The sequence below is a fragment of the Aotus nancymaae genome, unplaced genomic scaffold, assembly GCF_030222135.1.
Source record: "Aotus nancymaae isolate 86718 unplaced genomic scaffold, 86718_ANA_hifiasm-v0.15.2.pri h1tg000053l, whole genome shotgun sequence".
Classification (NCBI taxonomy): Eukaryota; Metazoa; Chordata; class Mammalia; order Primates; family Aotidae; genus Aotus; species Aotus nancymaae.
This window is the reverse complement of record NW_026988467.1, coordinates 17,228,288-17,247,540: the sequence shown is the minus strand read 5'-3', so window position 1 is coordinate 17,247,540 and position 19,253 is coordinate 17,228,288.

Genomic DNA, 19,253 nt, shown 5'->3' with positions numbered 1-19,253 from the left:
GTAATTTTTGTATTTTTAGTAGAGAAGAGGTTTCACCATGTTGGCGAGGCTGGTCTCAGACTCCTGACCTCAAGCGATCCAACTGCCTTGGCCTCCCGAAGTGCTGGAATTACAGGCGTAAGCCACCATGCCTGGCCACCAGCGGACACTCTTTAGTGCTAATTTGTGGCTTTTCTGGTGCTGCGCTTGGGTGTCTAAGGAGAAAGTAAAAAGGCGACATGTGTGAACACGAAGGGAACAGGGAGCATCCAGGTTGAGGGTGTGGCATGAGTGGCAGAAGGGCACTGGCACTAGCGGGAGGGAACAGGCAGGGAAGGCAGCGTGCAGACGCTTTGGCTGGAGAGCTGGCTCGGTGGTGAACTTACTCGCTGTGTGATCCCCAGTGAGTCCTTTCTCTTCGAGGTTTTCATCTCTCATCTGTGCAATAAGAATAGTGGACTAGGTGGTGGCTAAGGTCTCTTCCAGATTAAAAAGCCACTGCTGACTCTCACCTGGAGTTTGATGTGGGGCAGCCCTAACTGGCCTCAGAGGCCCAAGGGTAGTCCTGAAGTCCGGTTCTACATCTGGGTGGACTCAAGCGCAGAGAGGCAGTGACGACCGAAACCCTCTGGTGAGGTGGAGTGCTGTGGGGCTGGACCAGCCTGTTTTGAACCACTGCCTGCAGCTCCCATGGAGCCTGCGGAGTCATTTCTCCAAGTTAGAGCCTTCATTGTCTCGTGATGAATTTGGGCTTCTCACCATGACTCACATCCTGGAATGAGCTGAGCTCAAACATGGCTTCTGTTGCTCAGAGAAGGGGCTCCCCTTTCCCAAGTTCCTTCCTTGCCTCCTTCTGTGTGCTGGAAAGCTCTGTAGTGAATAGAGTGCCGGACTGGGAGACAGCCAGACTTGGGATCTTACCCTGGCTCTTTTTAGCTTTGTGGCCCCAGGCAAGCTGCTAAACCTCCCTGAGACTCAGTTTCCTCATCTGTAGCATGGGGATAAACTCACCTGCCTCCCAGGGCCCTTTAGAGGATTACAGGAGGATGTCCATGGAGGCGCCTGGTACTCAGCAGGTGTTCACTGAAGGCCTGCGGATTCTGGATCAGTTGGCAGTTTCCCCAGCAGGGGGCCGGTCGCCTCTAGACCACTGTGTACTCTGAATATTTCTCCTTTAAGACAGAGGCCCAGATTTTCAAGGCAGTGGGCAGGATCAGGCAAGATCCGTAGACTTGGGAAAACCCCACAGCCCCACCTGTTTCCTCTCTTTGGGGTCAGAACCTGGCTGACCCTCGGTGGAAGGCTCAAGTTTTCAATTCTGCAGGAGCAAATTTAAGGTACCTGACCAGCTACCTTCCTTACAGCCTCCAAGTTCAGCAGTGGGGTGGCTCAGACCCTAAGACTAAAGGTTTTATTTATAAATCCAGAAGTTTTAATTTTTATCAAAAAGTCACACACACACACACACACACACACACACACACACACACACACAGAGTTTAAATAATTACATAGTTCCACAAGGTTTTTTAAAATAAAATTAACTCACTCTCATTTCCCCCACCGCAGAGAGGAAACCACTTTGACTTCTTTTAGCTGATTTATTTTGACATTTATATTCATGTTTCTAGATGGCATGCTTGTTTCACTATTTTTTGAATTTTTCTTTTTTTTTTTTGTTAGCTAATTGACTTATTTTGTAACAGCTTTATTGAGATGTAATTCACATACACAATTCACCCATTTAACAGGTACAATTCAGTGGTTGTTAGTATATCCACAGAGTTATTTAACCATCACTACATGAATTTCAGAGCCTGTGCCCTTTATCTGTCATCTTCTGCCTTTGGCCCCTGCTAATCGACTTTCTGTGTCTATGGATTTGCCTATTCTGGACATTTAATATAAACCAATCATATAGTACATGGTCTTTTGTGACTGGCTGCTTTCACTTAGCGTAATTTTCTCAAGGTTTATCTAAGTTATAGCACATATTAGTTCTTCATTCCTTTTCATGGATGAATAATATTCCGTCGTCTAGATATACCACTGTTTGTGTATCCATTCATCAGCTGATGGGCGTTTGGGTTCTTTCTACCTTTTGGATAGTATAAATGATGCTGCTATGGAGATTTGTGTGCAAGTTTTTAATTCTCTTGGGTATGCTGGATTATAGAGTAACTTTATGTTTAACCTTTTGAGGAACTGCCAGGCCATTTTCTACAATGGCTGCACCATTTTACATTCCCACCAGCAATATATGAGGGTCCCAATTTCTCCACATTTTAACCCACAGTGGAGTTATTCTCTTTTTGTTTATAGCCATCCTAGTGAGCGTGAAATGGTATCTAATGTGGTTTTGATTTGATGGCTAATGATGCTGATTATATTTTCATGTACTTTTAGCCATAGGTATGTCTTCTTTGGAGAAATGTCTGTCAGATCTTTTGCCCATTTTTAATTTGGATTACTTGGCTTTTTATTGTGAGTTGTAAGAGTTCCTTCTATACACACGTTCCCTCTCAGACATGTGATTCGCAAACATTTTCTCCCATTCTGTGGGGTTTCTTTTCACTATCTCGATTGTATCTTTTGAAGCACAAAGGTTTTAAATTTTGATGAAGTTCAACTTTGCTAATTTTTTTTTTCTTTTGTGGCCCGTGCTTTTGGTGCTACATGCAAGAACCCGTGGCCAAATCCAAGGTCATGAAGTTTTATCCCTCTGTTTTCTTCTAAGAGCTTTATAATTTTGGTGCTTACATTTACATCTTTGATCCATTTTGAGTTGACTTTTTATGTACGGTGTAAGGTAAGGGTCAAACTTCATGCATGAGGCTATCCAGTTACCTCGGCATCATTTGTTGATGAGGCTGTTCTTTCTCCATTGAATGGTCTTGGCATCCTTGTCAAAAATCAATTGACCGTGGTTGTATGGCTCTATTTCTAGACCCTGAATTCTATTCCGTTGACCTATGTGTCTATCCTTATGCCGGTACAACTTTCTATACCTTTGTATTAAGTTTTAAAATTGGGAAATGTGATCCCTCCAATTTTGTTTTTCTTTTTCAAGACTGTTTTGACTATTTGGTGTTCCTTGCAATTATATATAAATTTTGGGATTGGAATTTTCATTTCTACAAAAAATACCATTGGGATTGCATTAATAGGCATTGCGTTGAGTCTATAGGTCAGTATGGTGAGTATATTTACATTAACTATATAAGTTTGATAATCCATGAACATAGGACATCTTTTGATTTATTTAGGTCCTTTTTTTTTTTTTTTTTTTTTTTGAGACAGGGTCTCCCTTCGTTGCCCAGGCTGGAGTTCAGTCTTGACTTCCCAGGCTCAAGTAATTCTCCCACTTCAGCTTTCAGAGTAGCAGGGACTACAGGCAGCCACCACTATGTTGGCCAAATTTTTGTGCTTTTTACATAGAGATGAGATTTCCCCATGTTGCCCAGGCTGGTCTTGAACGCCTAGGCTCAAGCAATCCACCTGCCTTTGCCTCCCAAAGTGCTGGGATTACAGGTGTGTGTCACTGTGCCTGGCCCATTTAGGTGTTAATTTTTGTCAACAACATTTTGCACTTTTTAAAGTATAAGTTTTGTACTTCTTTAGTTAACCTTTTCCTAAATATTTTATTCTTTTTGATGCTAATGCCAGCGGAACTGTTTTCTTAATTTCATTTTAAAATTGTTGATTGCAAATGTAAGGAAATACAATTGATTTGTGTATATTGATTTTCTTCATTTACTCTTGCTGAACTTGTTCATTAGTTTTAATAGTTTTTAATGGATTCTGATCCCTTGGGATTTTCTAGGTACATGATGATATCATTCTTCAATAGATATATTTTACTTCTTCCTTTCTTTTTCTTGACTAATTTCCATGGCTAGAATATCCAATACAATGTTAAATCAAAGTGGTGAGCATGGATAGTCTTGTCTTGCCCCTGATCTTAGGGGAAAAGCATCCAGTATTTCACCACTGAGTATGTTAGCTGTGGGTTTTTCACATATGCCCAGTATTAGATTGAGGAGATTCCTTGATACTTCTAATTTATTCAGTGTTTTTAGCATGAAAGAGTGTTGGATTTTGTCAAATTCTTTTTCTGTGTTTATTGAGATAATAATGCGATTTAAAAAAATCGATCAGCTGGGTGTGGTGGCTCATGCCTGTAATCCCAGCACTTTGGGAGGCCGAGGCAGGCAGATCTTGAGGTCAGGAGTTTGAGACCAGCCTGGCCAACATAAATCAGTTCTGGCCAGCATGTATTAGTTCTTCATTCTTTCTGATGAGTGAAATTCCGTCTCTGTTAAAAATGCAAAAAGTTAACTGAGCATGGTGGCACACACCTGTAATCCCAGCTGCTTGGGAGGCTGAGGCAGGAGAATTGCTTGAACCTTGGAGGTGGAGGTTGCAGTGAGCCAAGATTGTGCCATTGCACTCCAGCCTGGGTGACAGAGCAAGACTCCATCTCAAAAAAAAAAAAAAAAAATCTATCAATATGGCATGTTACATCAATTTATTTTCAGATGCTAAACCAAATTTGCATTCTGAGGATAAATCCCATTTGGTCATGGTATATAATTCTTTGAATATGTTGCTAGATTTGGTTTGCTAGCATTTCGTCGAGGATTTTGCGTCTATATTCACAAGATATATAGTTTTTTTGCAATATGTTTGTCTGGATTTGGTATGAGAGTAATACTGGGAATGTCTTTATTTCTCCTTCCTTTTGGCAAGATAGTTTTTTAGGATGCAGTATTATTGGTTGACAATTGTTATCTTAAGTGCTTTGAATATGTTATCCCACTGCCTCTGGCCCCATTGTTTCTAATAAGAAGTCAGTTGTTAATCTTACACCGCTCCCTTATGAGTGACGATTCCTTTTTTTTCCCTCTTGCTGCTTTTGAGTTTTTTTCCTTCTCTTTGGTTTTCAGAATTTTTACTACTTTGCATTAATTCTACTTGGAGTTTTTGAGTTTTATAAGTCTGTACATTAAAGTTTAATAAAATCAAATTCAGAAAGTTTTTTGACATTATTTCTTTGAAATTTTCCCTGTGTCTTTCTTTGTTTCCTCTCTTTCTGTCACTCCCGTTATGCATATGTTGATCACTTAATGGTGTTCCACACTTCTCTGAGACTCTGCCCATTTTTTTTTTCAGTTTCTGTTCTTTAGATTGCATAATCTCTGTCAATCTATCTTCAAGTTTGCTAATTTTTATTTTTGCCAGTTCAAATCTAGTGTTGAGACCTTTCAGTGAATTTTTCATTTCAGTTATTGTACTTTCAAGCTCCAGAATTTCTATTTCAGAAAAATAATTTCCATCTCTTTATTTATACACTCTATTTGATGAGGCATTATTATCATACCTTCCTTTACTGCTTTAAACATGGTTTTCTTTAGCACTTTGAAAATATTTATAATTATTATTTTGATTTTTTTAATTATTATTATACTTTAAGTTCTGGGATACATGTGCAGAACATGCAGGTTTGTTGCATAGGTCTACGTATGCCATGGTCATTTGCTGCAGCCATCAACCCGTCATCTACATTAGGTATTTCTCCTAATGCTATCCTTCCCCTAGCCCCCATCCCCCAACTTTGAATTCTTTGTCTGTTAAATCTGACATGTGGTCATTCTCACAGGCAGCTTCTGTTGCCTGATTTTTTTTTATGTGTGTCAAACTTTCTTGCTTCTATGCGTGGCTCATAGTTTCTTCTGTTGGAAATTGGACCCTTAAAATAATATATTGTAGCAATTCTGGCCTCCTTTTCAGGTATAGTTTTTGAGATCATTGTTTGAGATCTGCTCTGACCCCAGGAGGGCTCTTATTAGCTCTCTCATTCCCTAGTTCTTTCTGGCAAACTATTCAGTGGTCTAGCTTTTATGCCAAATGAATCTAACAGTCTCCTCTGAATTGTTTTCACCACAACCTCGATTGTCTCTGAGAGTGCTCTTAGGCTTTAACTTCCCCATGTGCTGTTGCAAATGCAAATGAAGTCAGTTCTTTTGAGACAAGCTTCAGAACTCTGTTTCGTGATCTACTTCTCTCCATGGGTGAAATATCTGGAGCTAGGGATGGAGAAAATGGCATGCTTCTCTCTCAGTAAGACCCTTACCTTAGGAGTGGGTGCTTATTGGAGTGGGGGCTGACTGTAACCTCTGGTCTTCTCAGCTTGCCTCTCCTGGTGTGGAACTTCTGCTTTATGAATGAGCCAGAGTGAGAGTAGTTGGGGTCCCAGGATTTCTCAGCTTGCCACACCCAAGTTAGAGTGACCATCTCACTGGTGGGGGCCAGGAAGAAGAAGGGAGCCCCTATCTCTCAGCTGCATTCACCTAAAACTTAGCATCTGCAACAGTAAGCTTGGACAGGATGAGAAATGCTTATGTCCTGTTCTTCCTGAGAAGATACTGTAGGCTTCCAACTTGGAGTTAAAAGGAGAAGGAGCCCCCTGTTATTGGCTGGACCCATCCAGAGTGGAGTTTTCATAGTGCTGCGATGGGATGAGGAAGGGAGGGAGTGGATCACGGTTCAAAGGTCACAGACTCTTGCTATTCTTAATGGAGTTTTCATAGGTTTTCCTGAATAAACATTTCTTTATTTGCTGTATGCTCTTAGGACCATTTCCAGGGACTTTAAATAGTGTTTTAAAAATAATTTCCAGCAGTTTCACAAGAGAACAAATCTGCAAAGAGCCTCACATTTCCATGACAGAAGCGGAACTCTAGCTGTTTGACTTTGCACTAGGGAAGATGATGATTTAGCTCTCTGCTCTCCTTCCCAATTCTTATCTTGCTCTCTCCATTCTCCTATCCTTCCAATAATGCTATAATTTCTTTTCTTTCTCTGTGCAAGTTTTTGTTTTCCCTGGAGTTACTAGTTGCCTTTTGAAAGGGTGTATTTGTTTGCTTGTACTTGTAACTAATTAAGTACACCAAACTCCTGACCAATAGTGTAAATTTTCTCTCAAGGCAGTTAGATGCATCAAGTTTTCTATGAATTTCATCCTCTCAGTGAAGTCTTTCAGAGCCTTATGACCCGCTTACGGCTGGACTGGTTGCTTTTTACACTTGGCACACAGGTGTCATCCTAGGCTCTCTCTTCATTGTTAACCTGGTTCCTGTCTCTCTCTTGTATTGGATGTTCAATTTCCAGTGTCCCATATCTTCCTCTTTCTTGTTTTATTCCCTTGTTTTGGTGGAGCATATCCTCCAGTACTTCCTGAGAAAAGATACATGGAATGTTGATTTTTTGAGACTTTGGACATCTGAAAATGTGTTTCTTCTTTTCCCATCCTTTACTGGGTTTTAGGCTAGGTATAGAATTCTGGGCTGGAAATTATTTTCCTTCAGAATTTGAAGGCTTTACTCTACTGCCTTCTGGCTTTCAGTATTGGTATCAGAAGGAAGCTATTCTCTAGTCCTAATCTTTTAAGTTTAGAAGTTTAGAGAATCCTCTCTTAGTTCCCAGGGTAGTGACAATTCACAATAATGTGCCTTGGTGTGTCTATTTAATAGTGAGAATAGTCACGTTATTGTCTATTTTCACTTACTGTCCCGGGCCTTCTGTGAGTTCTTGAAATCTAGAAAGCTGTTCTTTGGGTCTGTGAAATTATCTTGAATGATTTCATTGATGATTCCCTTTCCTCTACTTAAAAAAAATTCTATCTAGAAGATGAAACTCTTGGACAAATCCTAATTTAAAGACACTTCTCTTCCAGTTTCTGCATCTGTCACTCCAGAAGAGCTTAATCCTGTCTTCCAACTTTCCCTTTTTAATTTTTGCCGTTGTATTTTCAATTTTTAAACGCTCCTTTATTTTGTTCTCTGCCTTTTTAAAATTAGAATCCTATTTTAATTTCATGCATGTCTTTTGTCGTCTCTCTGATGATATTAGGGAAGTTCTCCCCCAACCTCCTTGGTATTCTCCGTTATCTTCGAGTTGGTGTTTTCTTTGTGTTTTATTCTTTATCTTTCAGATTAGAGGCTTTCTTCTGATGTCTAGTAAACCTCAGTTATCCTGCATGTATTTTAAAATAGGAGAGTATGGGCTGATTAGAAGCTCTGAGTATGTGAGTGCGTCTCGTGGGCTGTGGGCTTCCTTGTAGGATGATGTGACTTGGCTGTTTAATTGGAGAACCTTCAATGTTGATATCTCTAGGGCTTCTCATGGTCTCCAGAGAAGACTCTTCCAATGGTCTGTCTGGAGGATGTAAGTCTGGCTGCCAATGTTCCAAGAGCAGAGTGGTTTGTCATGGTTGGGGTCTTGGCATCCAGACTGTCCATTTTCATGGAAACTGTGTCATCAATAGACTGCCACTGCATGCACTGAGCCTGGTATTCCCCAGTCTAGAGGAGCCTAGTCTGGGGCAATGACAGCTTCTTAAACAGCCTTTCAAAGACTCCTCTTCATTTTAATTTCTCCTTCACCTCAGCTTCCAGAGGTAATTGGTGCCGCCAAGCCCTGAGCCTTTGGGGGACTTTTCTTTCTGATGCATTTTTCTTAATCATTCGTTTTCAAGCTCCTGAAATTTTGATGTTATTGTCCCGTCTCCTCTTCTCCCATCCTGTGGGCTCATTCTTTCAGATATTTAAAGAAATCTCATTACTGCTATTTGAGCACCCAAGGGATGACGTTAGCATCGCGGTGGCTGTGCATGCTCAAGCTGCCATCTTTATGTGGACGCCCTCTCTTCTCACTGACTGCCACATCCCAGCACGGCAGCTCCATGCTTCCAGTTGCTCAGGTCAAAACTCTGGTGCCATCCTTGACTCATCTCTGTCTTTTATACCTCACATTCAATCTCTCAGCAAGTGTAGTGAACTCTACCTTCAAAATATATTCAGAATTCACCACCTCCACCCAGGACCAAGCCTCCATTGTCTCTCACCTGGATGTCACAATAGCCTCCTCACTGGCCTCCCTCTTTCTGTCTTTGTATTTAGCGCAGCAGCGTGTTCTGTCATACTGTCACTCCTCTTCCTAAAGCTCCCCTGTGGCTCCTGTTTTACTCTGAATGAGAGCCCAAATCCCAGTCAAGGCCAAGGCCCTGTGTGATCCTGCTTTACACACCTTCCCAGGCACACTGGCTTCCTGGCCACCTCGCTGCACATAGGCAAGATCCCCCACTCTTCCCTTTACCTGGAACACTCTTCCTCCAGATATCTGTGGGGCTCACTTCCTCATCTCCTTTGGGACACTTGTGATGCATCCTTGACCCTTCCATCTAGAAGTAAAACACCCCTCTCTCTGGGGCCTCCCTACCTTCCTTATCCTACTTCATCTTTCCCTATAGCAACTCTGGGTATTAGACATATTTATGCTTCCTTCTGAAGTTATTTATCGTTGATCTCCCCTCTTGAGGGCAGGGATTTTAGCTTATTTTGTTCTCTGTGGTATCCCCAGCACCTAGAACATTGCTTGGCATGCACATAGTAGGTGCTCAACAAATGTGTGTTGCCTGCTGGCATGAATGAATGATTGCTTGGCCTTTGTCCAGGTTCTGGAACTGACCTAGTTCCAGCCGGGAGCTCTGGGTCTGCAGCCCTCCCTTTAATTAACTCATTAATCCATGTTTCCATCCATGCATTATTACTGTTGTTTTGAGGATTAAAATCGCACAGCTAGAAAGTGGCAGATGGGGGATTTGGCTAAAGCCCTGGCTGCTGCCCAGGATGCTAAAAGCAGGCCCTTTGCAAGGCCCAAGGAATAAGACTCAGTTCTCTGACTTGGGGTCAGAAGTTAGAACAGAACCAGGTGGTCCTTGCTCCTAAGGTTCCCCTTGCTGGAAGGGCAGTCCCTTGAGAAAACTCTGCAAGGTCCAGCTCCAGGATGCTACCTCAGGGAAGTCCCCCAGGACCAGGGCACAGTCAGCCGTTGCTTGCATGCTGTGTCAGAGCCATGACTGTCCTTCCAGCAGGGACAATCAATCAGGTTTCTTGCAAATGGCCGCTGCTCTCTGTCCACCCTTAACTGTGAACTACTCCAGGACAGGGACTGTGTCTTGTTCGGCTCAGTGTCCCAAGAGCCCATGCAAGGCTTGCAGCCCAGGAGGCTCTAGAGGAGCGGATAATACAGACCAGGGGAGTGGCTCGTGTGTGGGCTTGAATGGGGAATCAAACTCTGCCACCCACCAGCTGTGGGACCTGTGGAAGCTCCTCCATGCTGCGGGTCTCAATTTGCTTATCTAAATAATGGAGAAAAAAAACTAGTTCCTTTTTCCATGAGGATCCAATGATATACTGAGTGTGACCATTTGCACAGTGCCCGGTGCAGAGCAGGCATGCAACAAAAATGGCTGTGACTCCGAGCCAGCCCTCCCCGGCCCTGGCCCATTCCTTTGTGCTCCCCAGCAGTGGGTGCTTCCGCCCGACTTCCTCCTGGTGCCCTGGGCAGCTGGCTGAGTTCCTGGTCCAGCAGCTTGGTCCTCTGCCACTTAGGGATTGGCCTAGCTGCACTCAGCGTTAGTCTCTAAACAGCCTGGCTCTGACACATTGTGTCCTTGCCTGCTGGCCAAGCTGGGGACAGTCATCACTGGGGGAACTGAGGCCTCCTCGGTGCAGCCATGGGGCAGTGGGCATCAGGTGAAGAACAGCGCTCGGGGTACCTGCGAGAAACAGATATGGCAGGAGGCAAAGGCTGGTGGGGTGCCAGGGCAAGGCTGTCAAGGGGAAGATGAGGGCTGATTGGGGGCCTGCCCTGAGGATTTGGGGGAAGTCTGTCTTTTTGTTGCATCTTTACAAAGTCAGAAAGAGTTTTTCTGTAATTAAGGCACATTGATTTCCAATGCCAGGTCCTCTTTGGCAGATTGCCAGCTCCAGCTAAAGTCAGGGTGGGAGGAGCCCCTCCAGTTCCTTCCTTGAAGCCTTGAGATTTGGGGCTGGAGGCCTGGCTTGGTGTTCTGGCCTGATAGATACCCCAATAGTACTTATCTCCTGCATTGTAATTAATTGCTCAACACCTGACTTTCCTCCAAGAGGCTGTTAGAGTTGGATTTGTTCAGTTTTGCGCCCTGCTTGCGTCCAGCACAGTGCCTGCTGCATAAGTATAATGATAATAATACTCATAGTTTTTTTTTTTTTTTTTTTTTTTTTGAGATGGAGTTTCGCTCTTGTTACCCAGGCTGGAGTGCAATGGCGCGATCTCGGCTCACCACAACCTCCGCCTCCTGGGTTCAGGCAATTCTCCTGTCTCAGCCTCCTGAGTAGCTGGGATTACAGGCACGCGCCACCATGCCCAGCTAATTTTTTGTATTTTTAGTAGAGACGGGGTTTCACCGTGTTGACCAGGATGGTCTCGATCTCTTGACCTCGTGATCCACCTGCCTCGACCTCCCTAAGTGCTGGGATTACAGGAGTGAGCCACCGCGCCCGGCCCATAGTCATCTTTTAATGAGCACTTACACCAACCCTGAGGTGGGTTCTATTATTAGTCCAGTTTTTGAATGAAGAAACAGGCTGAGAGAGGTAAAGAGCTGTGGTCACAGTCACACCATTAGAGGTGGCACAGCTGAGATGTGACCTCTCCAAACTTGCTTGTGTTCTGAACTCTGTGACCTTCTGCCATACTGAGTGAGGGTTTGCCGAATGACTGACAGTGATGACCTGTGGTGATGTGTGGTTGTGTCAACAGTAAAATATTTGAGCAGCTCACTTCCGCCAGCCACAGCTTTTGTCAGGGCCAGGAAGGGAGGGTGTGACCTGGGCCAGCCCATGGTGGCTGGGCTGAGACTTGGAGACCTTTCAGAGATTCGGATGAGAAGGTGGGGACTAGAGTGCCCGGGGTCTTCTGCAGCCTCCTTTTCTGAATGCTAGAGTGTGGTCTTCAAGGCAAAGTGTTCTTCTGGCATCTGTTTGAGCTTTTCCCATAGTGGAGAAGCCATCCTTTTCAGGGATAGATAACATTATTAGAAAACTCTTCCTCGGTGGGTGTGGTGGCGCATGCCTGTAATACCAGCATTTTGCGAGGCCGAGGTTGGAGGATCACTTGAGGTTGGGAATTTGAGACCAGCCTGGCCAACATGGTGAAACCCTGTCTGTATTGAAAATACAAAATTAGCTGGGTATGGTGATGGACACTTGTAGTCCCAGCTACTCAGGCGGCTGAGGCAGGAGAATGGATTGAACCCAGGGGGTGGAGGTTACAATGAGCTGAGATCACGCCACTGTGTTCTAGCCCAGGTGACAGAGCAAGACTCCATCCCAAAAAAAAAAAAAAGAAAAAAAGAAAACTCATCCTCCTTTCCAGTCCTTACGTTCTTGCTTGGTTCTTGTTTCTCCCTTGGGATCCTGTAGATTGAGTGGAATTTACATATTTGTTGAATGAATAATATAAAGATACCATTTTGAACTTTGGGGGAGTTTAATACAAATGAACATCCCATCCTCACCCCCTGCCACTGGGTTTTCCCTATGTTAACATCGTACATGACCACAGTACATTTGTTCAGACTCAGAAACCAGCTTTGGCACCTCACTGTTAACTAAATCCCATTATTTGGATATTTCCAGTCTTTCCACGAATGTTTTCTGCTCCAAGATCCAGTCCAAGGTCCACCTCACATTTAGTCTTCATGTCTCCTTAGCGTCCCCTGGTCTGCAACAGTTTTTCAGTCTTTCCTTGGTTTTCCTGCCCTTGACAGTTTTGAGGAGGACGGGCCAGGTGTGTTGTAGAGTGTCCCTCACTTAGGGTTTGTCTGATGTTTTCTCCTGACTAGACTGGGCTTATGGGCTGTTGGAAAGTGCATCACAGGGATGGAGCACCATCTCCTATTGTACTGGAGGTGCGTGGTATCACACGGCATCACGGGTGATGTCAACCTTGACTGCTTGGTTAATTAAGGTGGTGTTGGCTGGTTCTCTCCACTGTCAAGTTAAAGTTCTAACATTTCAGTACATAACATGTACCGAATCCTATTATTGGCCTTAGCTCATATAACCCTGACAACCACCTTGGGAAGAAGACACTCTTACCATGTCCATTTCATGGTTGCGGGACTGAGGAATGAAAAGTCAAAGTCACTTGTCCAAGTTGATATAGCTGGTCAGTCTTGATCCCAGCAACCTGGCTGTAGGGCCCATGTTTAGCCACTGTACTCTATGTCTGCCCTGGGGAAAGCATGCTCATTGGCCACCTGGATTCCTACAATGGTCCCCTCTTCGTCTTCCCTCTGACCTCATTTCCTGCCCATCTCCCCTTGATCACTCTGCCCCAGGCACACTGGCTGATCAGAGCAAACTATTTGTGCCTAATTACATTAAATTGCATTATATTTTTACTGCTTTTCCCAAGGACATCTGATTTCTGTCTGTTTATTTCTTTCCGGTCAGTCCGGCCACTAAGATACTTGTATGTAAAAAGATGCTGTTTACATACATGCCTCCTTGCCAGGTGCACTGCCACCCCAGGGCCTTTGCACATGCTTCCGCTTTGTTCAGAATGCTCTGTATCATCTAGGTGGTTTGCTTGGTTTGTTTCTCCTCCCTTGGGCCTTTGCTGAAATGTTATCCTCTCAGCCAAGTCCTTGATCATTTTCTTTAAAATCTCCACCCCTGTCTCCCAGTACTCTCTAGCCCCCAACCCCTTATTTTTTTCATAGCACTTACCAGCCTCTGAACATTTTCTGTATTTAACCTATTTCTTGACTGACTGTCTGTCTTCCTTAACTAGAATGTAAACCCCATGAGGACAGAGATTTTGGTCTGTCTTGTTCACAGCTGTGTCCTCAGTGCCTAGAATAGTGAGCGTCTGGCACAGAGTAGGTGTCCTGTAACATTTTGGGTGAATGCCCTGAACTTAAGCTTGTCTCCAGGATTCCTCAACGGTTGTGCACTTGACGAGAAATCCCAAAGACAGAATCCCATGGCATGCCATGAGAGACTTCCTCAGGCTGGCGTGGACTCATTTATCAGCACCCTTTGAACTGGGTCATTTGACAGATTACAGGTCTTTTTCATCATCCAGTCCCACAGCCCTGACACGTAAGTCCTAGCAGGAAAGAAAATGGGGCTGTTTTGTTCACTTTTGTGAACAAAAATACATTTAATCAATACATTGCCTTGTACACACAAAATGCTCAAAAGATGTTTGTTGGAAAAACCATTGAAAAAGGCCAGCAGTGAATGACATGATCTTCTCTAAAGAAATCTACAAACCATCTCATTTCCTTAGAGTGCCTGCCAATTGCCATAGATCCTTTCTTGAGGGCAGCACAGACGGAATGTAACCTTGGCTTTGGGGACATAACAAAATTTCTCTGTGCATGCACACACACACACATGCACACACACGTACATACACACACATACGTACACACACAAGCACACATACGTGCACACACACAAGCACACACACACAAGTGCACACACACACAAGCATATGCACACAAGCACACATACAAGCACACACACAAGTGCACACACAAGCACACACATGCACACACAAGCACACATACAAGTGCACACACACATACATGCACACACACACAAGTGGACACACACACAAGCATATGCACACAAACACATACATGCACACATACAAGCACGCACACACACAAGCACACACATATACATGCACACATAGGCACACACACAAGTGCACACACACAAGCATACGCGCACAAGCACACATACAAGCGCACACACAAGCACACAAATGCACACACACACACAAAGAAATGAACAGAGAGAAATCAGCTGATGCTCTTGGGGAAAGCAGTGAAAATATTATGCAATTTAATGTAATTAGACACAAATAGTTTGCTCTGATCAGAGACTCTGGGAAACTGTGGTGAGTCTGGTGGAGTGTCGGGGGGAGTTAAGAACCACAGATCCTCCTCCTACCGCAGTGGAGGTCACGTGGAAAACTGGGGCTCCAGATGCCTCTGAAGCCAATACTTGTCGGTGCCCTCTGCATGCCAGGAGCTTTACACCAAAACACCTCATTTCATCCTCACCATGGGCATTTCTTCTCTTGCAGCAGAGGAAACTGAGGCTCATGAAGGTACAGTGAGTTGCCAATATTGTAGAGCCGGCCAGTGGGAGAGCTGGACCGTGGACCTGGCCTGCCTGACTTTTCCCTGTCCACCCCTCTAGCTCCTTCTCTGGCCTTAGCCTGAGCTGCCCTCTCCTGGGTTGGGGCCTGCGCTCATATGTGGAAGAGGTTAGCAAGTTCAGATCATGCATGGGGACAGGGGGATGGACTCCATGACTTCTCAGGCACTTCTCATGTTTTCCTCTTTCCCCAGAATCCCTTCTGGGTCTTTGATTCCTGGGTCAGATGCCTCAAGATGGCCACGTGGGAGGCCCTGTGCCACGGCGTGGGCTGTGACCACAGCCAGAGTGGCTGCATCAGATAGAGGCTGGGGAGGCAGGAGGACAGGTGGGTGAGAAGCCATGGAGAGACACATTCTGGATTTGTGCATGTCAGCTTTGGCTCTGGAAATGAAATGCCTTTTAATTTCATCATCTGCTTTTCTTTTTTCCCTCTGTGATGCTGTCTGGTGCCAGGAGGCCCTTGGCCACAGGATGCGTGTTTAACAAATCCAATAAAGCCTTTTATTTGTCTCTTGCTTGCTCCCCGGAGCTCGGCTGGCCTGGGAGACATTATCTCATTCACACTTCTCGCTTATGTGCAGGGTAGGGTGTCGTTGTCCCAGTGGCCGGGAAAGGCAAAGGCCAGGGAGGCCTGCCCTGGGTGATCTGCTAGCAAGGAGTGACAGATGGTGCCCGGGGCAGCATCCTGAGACCTAGGCACTGGTCCCGGCTCTGCCACCAGCTCTTAGTTGGACCTTGGGCAATCCTTGGACACGTTGTATTTTCCGTGTTCACAGTTTTTCTTCTGTGAAGTGGCAGGATTAGACTAGGTCAATGGGTTATATCTATACGTCTATCTGTTATTTTGTTTTTTTTTCAGAAAAATCCAATTTCTCCAAGTGGATATTGGCTACAGAGGTCTCATCTTGGACAGTTCTGCCACTGCTTTCTGCCCTCAGTGATTTTTAAAGATGACAGGTTTGTTTCTGCCTCGGGGCCTCTGCACTGGTCTTTTCTTTTTCATGATTATCCTTTCCCTAGAATTCTCTGTGCATCACTGGCTCTCATCTTGCCATTCGGGGGTCAGCTCAGGTGTTACTTTTTCGGGGAGGCTTCCCCAGCCAGACCATCTAATGATACCCCGAGCACTCCACCGCATTCTGTTTCTTACTCCCATCCTATTGTGTCCTCAGCACTTACCACTTCTTGAGATTTTCTTGTGTCTTTATTTATTAATATGTTTCTTGTCTGTTTTCCCCAGTAGCTTGCAAGTTTCATGAGCCTAGAGGTTTAGTTTCTTTGTTCACTGTCTTATTGATAGAAGCTGATACAGTAAAGGTGCTCAGTAAACAGCTAATGAACGGATGCGTGCATGAATGAATGAATGACCGTCTAAGACAGATCAAGGTGAGGCTGCTTTGAGTTGGAGCAGGTATAGAGGGCTGCGTCCCTGCTGGCTGGACCACCTCTCAGGACCACCCTCCTCCTATAGTCTTTAAGGCCCCACTCCCACCAGGGTGTCACAAGCCAAGTTTGAAAACGACTGCATTGAAAAACTACCTTTTGGGTACCAAGCTCACTACCTGGGTGATGGGATCAATCATACCCAAACCTCAGCATCACACAATATGCTCATAACAAACTCACACAGGTACCCCTTGAATCTAAAATAAAAGTTGAAATTAAAAAATCCCACAAAACCACTGTTGGGAGGCCGAGGCATTAGGACCACCTGAGGTTGAGAATTCGACACCAGCTTGACCAACTTGGAGAAACCTTGTCTCTACTAAAAATACAAAATTATCTGGACGTGGTGGCGCATGCCTGTAATTCCAGCTACTCGGGATTACAGAATTGCTTGAACCCAGGAGGCAGAGGTTGTGGTGAGCTGAGATCGCACCACTGCATTCCAGCCTAGGCTGGGCAAAAAAAGCAAAACTCGTCTCAAACAAAACAAAACAAAATAAAAACCACTGGACTTTATTGCTTCAGACTCCTCGCAGCTCTGACAACCCATAGCTAGTTCTAAAAACAGTGGTACAGCCAAGAAGTTCCAGGGTTTCAGAGAAGGGCAAGTTCAATAATGATTTCAGTCATCTCCGAGGAGGTAGGTGGCCCTTAAACTGGTTTGGAGATTTAGAGATGGTGCAAAGAGCCCTCGAGGAGGAAGAGAAGAGAAGCAAAGTTTTGGGAGAGCAGGAATTTGGGGCTATTTCAGACAACATTAGGAGTCAGGGGAAACTGAGTGTTGGAAAAGGCCAGATATCTGGGGGCCTTGAATGCCCAGGTGAGGCGATGTACCTGATGGGCAGCACATGGGAGCAGGCATTGACGCTTTGGGCAGAGTGGTGAAGTCACCAGGGTCTTGCATTTGGGCAATGAGGTGGAGAGGGCAGGAGTGGAGGCTGAGTGATAACGAGGGCTGAATCACGGCAGTGGGGATGGCAGCAGGGATGGGATCCAGGCGAGAAAGAAACGAAGAATGGAGCTGATTGAGCAGCGAATTAATGCGGAGGGGAAGGAAGAAAGAAGAGTCTGAGATAGTGCTGAGATTTCCTACCCAGCTTGGGGGACGGTGCCCTTGTTCAGGAGTTGTTGAGTGACTGTCATCAGGGGTGGTCAGGGAGGGGCGGGCTTGCAGACAGGAAGCTCCCCCAGCCCCAGGCAGGGAGGGTGAGTCTTCCCAACTCAGCCACGTCCCACCTCAGGCTGCCTGGGTAAAGAGGAGCTTTCGCAGGCTAGGTGTGGTGGCTCATGCCTGTAATCCCAGCACTTTGGGAGGCCGAGGTGGGTGGATCACCTGAGTTTGAGACCAGCTTGACCGACATGGAGAAACCCTGCCTCTACTAAAAATGCAAAAATTAGCCAGACAAGATGGTGCATGCCTGTAATCCCAGCTATTTGGGAGGCTGAGGCAGGAGAACTGCTTGAACCCTGGAGGTGGAGGTTGCGGTAAGACAAGGTCATGCCATTGTACTCCAGCCTGGGCAACAAGAGCAAAACTCCATTTCAAAAGAGAGAGAGAGAGAGAGAGGAGCTTTCACCAAGGGCCAGGAGGTGCTCCAATTTCACCCCCTCCTAAGGGCCCCTGGATTGATGTGCTAATGGTCACATAGGAGCCTTGGCAGAGAGCAGGGACACGTCAGGGACGAATCATCCTCACTGCAGAGAACAGGCACGGTGTCATGAAGTGCACTAGGGATGCCTGGGCCAGGGGAGCTACCCCTGACTCTGAGGTCTGACATGTGCTGGGGCACATCTGTGATGCTCTGTGTTTCCAAGGAATCAGGACGAGGCCTTCATCTGCTCACTCCGCAGGTCACCCCCGCTGGCCATGTTCCAACACAAGCCCTGAGCGCTCCTTAATTCTTGCAGTTCAGATAGAAAACCAGTGCCCAGGAAGAATCAATTCAAGAAGGGGAGAAGAATTTAAGGGCCTGCGCCAGCTCTCCAGGGGCATGTTTTAGGATTTGGAGGCTCATGCCTGGAGAGACTGACAGAAATGGAGGGTAGTCTTTGGATCTCTGGGGTGTGTTCTGGACCTTGGGGAAAGTATTCTGGAATCTGGCAACAGATTTTGGAATTCCAGGCTTCTTCCAGTGCTCTGGGCTCTGTTTCAGAATTCTCAAGGATACAACCCCAGAGTGTATTCTAGCTTTCTGAGACATATTTTAGAACTCCTGGGGGCCTGCTGGAGTCCTGGGCTGGCTCCCCATCATTCACCTCCTTGGGCTTGTCTTGTCAGCTGTGATCTGCTGGTACACACGGTTACAGGGAGGCAGTTGCTATGGCAACAGTAACCATGAGGTGTATCAACTCCCAGAATTTACTCTGAGCCTGTGACATTTTAGCTGGTGAAGAATCGCAATTAGCTCCCGAGAGTCTGATGAACAGAGATTCCTGCCAACCCTTACCCCCAACCTTAAATAACCTCCTTTAGACCCATAGATTCTGGCTGCCCAATTCTCCCTTGGGCAAATGAATATTCAAAAGCAGCCAAAAAGCGTATTCAAATCTTATAAACTTCCACCTGCCTCACTCCATTTAAATGCAACTGCATCTTCTGTTTTGCCCCATTTATCTGCCAGGAAAGTGAAGGGTAATTCCAGGAGCTGAGAATAAATGCTTTTCCCAAGTTGCTTTAACATCCTAAGTGGGGTAAGGGACGGGTGAGGCTGGCTCCTCTCTCCTATAAATCAGGCCCCTCAGACAAGTCTCACAGAACCC